The sequence below is a fragment of the Gouania willdenowi genome, chromosome 21 (genome assembly GCF_900634775.1).
Source record: "Gouania willdenowi chromosome 21, fGouWil2.1, whole genome shotgun sequence".
NCBI classification, from domain to species: Eukaryota; Metazoa; Chordata; class Actinopteri; order Blenniiformes; family Gobiesocidae; genus Gouania; species Gouania willdenowi.
The window spans coordinates 7,679,668-7,685,540 of NC_041064.1; positions in this window are offsets into that span (position 1 = coordinate 7,679,668).

Below are 5,873 nucleotides of genomic sequence, written 5' to 3' on the forward strand. Positions count from 1 at the left end.
TGTGTGTGTGTGTGTGTGTGTGTGTGTGTGTGTGTGTGTGTGTGTGTGTGTGTGTGTGTGTGTGTGTGTGTGTGTGTGTGTGTGTGTGTGTGTGTGTGTGTGTGTGTGTGTGTGTGTGTGTAGCCAGCATTTAAAAATTTCTGGATAGAAAGTAAACAATTTCGCTCAACGGTAAAGACAAACTACATCCTCTATTTACAGACTCCTACTTTAAAACTACATTACAGTAAAAGTCCTACTTTAAACTATTGCTTGGTTCTAACAACACGTCAGCGCATGTACATTCAAATTTTTTTGATACGTGTCATTAATTCTCTGCGTTTGTTGCTCACTTAACATGGAAATCTGGCAGCGGTTGCGACTCTTGTGTAAAGTATCCCCTTACCGCAGAAATAAACGCTTGTGGGGTCTGTTTTATGTCGACGGTGGAGTCAGTAACATCGAGGTCGGTTTACTTCTGATTGGAGCATGTCCTGTTGATATCATGACACCACTTCAAGGAAGTTCCAGCTGCTGAGGGTTTTTGCTTGGAGTAAATCTCTGAAAAAAAAAAGTGATTTGTGTGCCATAGTGTTGGATTTAACAAGATTTGGTTGGATTAAACCCATAGAAATTTAGAAATATGTTTCACTAGAATTAGGTATGAAAGCCCATTTATGCCACAAAATCACCACAATAAATCATAATTATGAGAAAGAAAGTCATCATTATGAGATACAAATTGAGCATTTGCAGCAGTCGACCGACACTGACTGTTCCAATTCTTAATTACACTTAATAATAATTCAAATTCAAAACACACATTTGGCTGTTTATTCAGTTCTTAGAATTAAACACATGGTACATAGTGTAGAAATAGTAAAAGTAGATGAATAAGTTTTTATTGGAAAATTATTTAATCACATTTGTGTATGTGTATATTTACATTAAAAAAACCAATAATAATATTCTCACTATTATGACTTTTCTGTCTTAATAATTGTCTCATAATTATGACTTTCTATCTCATAATTACGACTTGCTCATATTTGTGACTTTACTATCTCAATTATGATTTTACTATCTCGTAATTATGACTTTTCCATCTTATAATTGACTTTCTTTCTCATATTACTTTACTATCTCATAATTATGACTTTCTATCTCACAATTATGACTTTACTGTCTTATAATTATGATTTTCTTTCGCATATTTATTACTTTACTATCTCATAATTATGACTTTCTATCTTATAATTATGACTTTCTTTTACATAATTATGACTTTACAGTCTCATAATTATGACTTTCTTTTCATATTTATTACTTTACTATCTCATAATTTTGACTTTCTATCTTATAATTATGACTTTCTTTCACATAATTATGACTTTTCTATCTCATAATTATGACTTTCTATCTCACAATTATGACTTTACTGTCTTATAATTATGATTTTCTTTCTCATATTTATTACTTTACTATCTCATAATTATGACTTTCTATCTTATAATTATGACTTTCTTTCACATAATTATGACTTTTCTATCTCATAATTATGACTTTCTTTCTCACATTTATTACTTTACTATCTCATAATTATGACTTTCTATCTTATAGTTATGACTTTCTTTCACATATTTATGACTTTAATATCTCATTATGATTTTTCTATCTTATAATTATGACTTTCTTTCTCAATTATGACTTGACTGATAATGTTGAACGTAACAGAATACTAGTACTCACGTTACTGTAAATGAGTTGCTGTTATTGATACTCATGTATGACTTAATTGTACTTGTACTTGAGTATAATATAGGATTTATCAGTACTCTTTACACCTCTGGTTATATGTTAAATTAAATACTACAAAGGAGAATGTTTCATCCATGTATTTCCTCTAACTTCTAAATCTATTTCTCACATGTAGAGAAGCCCCGCCCACCAGACACACAACAATCTGAGCCCTTTAATCGTTGTCAGCCATGTTTTAATTTATGGTTAAAGGAGGGAACTCCGTACATTATTTCCAACTCTGACTCCCACTGATGTCTCATCATCCATCAGTGGGGGCTGGGGATGGAGACGACACGCAGTCGGGGCATAGCATGACACCGCGGCTGTGTTTCCTGTCAAACACACCTCTGAGATCCTGTTCTGAGACAGTTCAACGTTTCTGTGTTTAAACTGTTTTCATTAGACTCGCCCTCTGCTGCCTTTATGTATTCAACGCTTATCAAACCTATTTATGGAAAACAAACTAAAAACAAAAAAAAAAGTCATAATTATGAGTAGAAGTACTGTTACTTGATTGAAAGTACAAGTAAGTCATACATAAAATACTCAAGTACAAGCAAAAAGTAGTTCAATTCAACAAAAAGGAAGAGACCAAATCTTGCACAATTGAATTTGATGTTTTGAAGTATCTGTATAAAATAAAGATTTGTCAAAATAATTTTTAAAATTAAAATAACACCAATGAATTCAATTAAAGATACAAATAAAACAAAATCACAGGCTCCAGGTATAGTTATTCTAATGTTTATGAAAATAACTGTTTTTCAATGCTGTTTTGGTGCGGTGCATCACATTTAATCTGATTTGCCAACAAATCGTCTGGTCAATCAATTTTTTGTATTATTATAAATTATAATTATAATTTACTCAGTCAAGGTTGGGTGCAGAAATGTAACAAATCACTTTGCTTCTTTTAGAACGCACTAAAGTAGAAGTAAAATGACTGATTCAGAAATATACAAGCATAAGTACTCATAAAAGCTACTCGGTTACAGTAACGTGAGTACTGTACTCGTAATCCGTTACTTTCACCTCTGCGTATAATAAGGCCTCAAAGTGGAAATAGACAGGCAGTGCAAATCCATGTGTGAGAAAGAATTCGATTTCGTAGTTGCGCTTGTCGTGTGAACCATAATAGAGCGTGCATGTGCGTGTGCATTTTTCCAGGCCTTTCCATGCATGACTCTCCAAGCGTATTGACTGGCATGTGTTTGGAAGCTCATATTCCATCCAGATGTCACGGCAAATCAATTCAACTCAAAGACGACCAAATGCATTTCACGAGGCTCACAAACCCACGGCAGGTGCAGCGCTCAACAGCTCTCAGTGATATACTGATGTGATGTGATGGCCAATAACAGAGGCAGGAAAGCAATGATGGCAAAGCCAAAATATCACTTTAATATATGGCATATTGTGAGGTATTAGTATTGAATAAGTCAATATTTTTCAAATGCGGTTGACTTAACGTTTGAACAATGGGATTTAAAGTGTTTCAACTTTCAGCAATAAAGCAGTCCTTGCTCAACAGTTTATTTTGAAAGTCAGGTAAAAAAAAACGCACTTCACTTGAAGTTTTATACATAAGGCTGACATTACGCTGACAATATCTGTCATTAGCATGAATAAGGTGTCATGAAAGCTATCATTAAGTGTGGTTCGATAAATTATGACACCTTTGGAGCTATGTTGGCATTTTTGGGTTTGGTAGAGGGATCTAGTGAGGTTAGGGTACGGTGTAACACAGTGGTTACCAACCAGGGGTAAATGTACCCCTAGAAGTACTTGATCAACATTGCAGGGGGCACTTGGCAACATTGATGAATCTAATTCCAACATGCTGAGTCATTTTTAAGCTTCATTCAGACACTGTACATGATCATCCAACATCTTTTCCACCAGCTGACAATTAACGCCATTAATGGAATAAACAATATTGTGGCCTTAATATCCTACTAAATGTTATGCACATTACTACAAATTGAGGTGAATATATTCTCTGATGTACAATAATAGTAATGCACAAAAGTGATATTTAGTGTGCGTTAAAGGTACAGGTTGACAATTTCAAGCTGTATGAGATTTCAGAGGCAAACATGTCAACAACATGTAAGTAAAACAAAGAAAGGTTACTAAATTGGAGTGATGAAGAGGTTCTCTCCTAATCTGAAGAGAAGCCTCGGGGGGTAACGCACAACACGTAACAACAGCCTTCATGACATCTTATTCATGATAATGACTGGTGTCATGTCATATTAATGACAGTGTAATGTCAGCCTTTATGTAAAAAACTTCAAGTAAAATGTATTTTTACCAAAGAGGGCAGAGAAAAAGTGACTATAGAAAGAAGAGGTGATGCAAGATTGTGACGCAAGACACAAACAACTATGGAAAACCAATCGAGCATGATTTTTGTATCAGTGATATTAACCTTATTTTCTTTCTATTTCTTTTTTTTATTTGGCAAAGTTTAAAATCCAACAAAACATAATTATATTAGCAATGAACAGAAATGAACACACACACAGCAGCATGCCAGGGAAAATCCCCCATAAAGCTCCAGGGGCTTGAAGAAGAGGGATCCCGATATAACGATTAAACTTTAACTAAAGAGAAAAAAAAAACTTGTAGTGAAGTGAAGTAAAAAGTGTCATTGATAGTGCTGGTGAAGTGAAATGTGGACTATAAGTGAACCGTATGCTAATGAGAGGGCCGGGAAAAGCAAATTCAGGCTTGCCATTGGCTTTTGAAAATATTGCAACCAATCAGGGACCTGGATTTGGTTATAATCCCTCCTACTTAATTTGCAACAGGTCTACTAGTACTATTAGTGAATCTTTTGGCTTTACTAGTACTACTAGTAGAAAAACACTCTACTAGTGCTGCTAGTGAGATTTTCAGAGTACTCGTAGTAAACAAAAAATGTGTTCTATTGGCGTACTACTCCTGCGGGAGTAAACCTCATTGGTAAAGTAACATTGGCCACATATTTTTGTGATACAAGTACTACAAGTAAAACTACTAAAGTGACATATTTCAAGTAAAGTAGTACTTCCTGCTTCACTAAAAGTTAAAGAAGTTTTGACTAGACTTATTCTATTGAGCTTGTTTTTTTCACGTACTCCCACCATCTAAAAACATGCTAGTTAGCTTAACTGGAGTTTCTAAAATGCATGTTATTAGGGCCTGAGCCATAGTGTTTCTGTACGGATTCTTCTTAATCCCCTCACTTTAGTTGGATTTTTCAGGCTTCTTTCGGGGGTGTGATTTCATCAAATTTGGCAGGAAAGCAAAGTTTGGTGGAAATTTGTAAATTGGTCAAGTGTACTTTTTTGATGTAAATTCGGGACTCGTTAGCGCCACCTAGCGTTTGTAACATTTGACTGGTTTGAACTAGCTCAATGGCATTCGGTAGGTATATGCAGTGGCCCGTGACTAGCAAAATTGTAATTTGGACCTATAATCTAAATCCAACAGGAAGTCTGCAATTTTGAATTTAGCAAGCCAAATTTGCCACTTGTTTCTCAATTTTTAGCCAAACCACAACGTCTAGAGTGTTTATAATTTTATTTTGTTATTCAAGTATCTCCAATTGTTTGTAACAAATGCATAACTCTCGAATAAACTCATTAGCACAGACATTATTCTTTGTGAGGACATTCCAATGACAGGGCTTACTCTAACATGCCCGTGAGCTAATAAGGGGAAATTAGGAGGTGAGACAGTCATGAAGAACATACAATTATGAAAACTTTTGAAACTTTAAATTCTGTGTCATTCCAATAAAATGTAACTCAATAGCCCCACCCAAATATTTGTGTGACTAATAGTTTTCAGCGCAGAAACGGCAGAGGAAGTGAGAGAAAAATGGATTTGACACAGTGCGACACATTCTCGTTTGTCTGATTTGTTTCCTGCTGCAGAGAAAATCTGCTCGAGGTACACAAAGAAAACACAATAAATGAGTGCGTGTGCTTCTCATTTATAACCACGGATTATCATCCCCCATCCATACATCACATGGGAAAGGACTATGTTTGTTCTGTGTACACATTTTCAGCCATATGGAAATCAGCAGCACCGAGCTGAACACG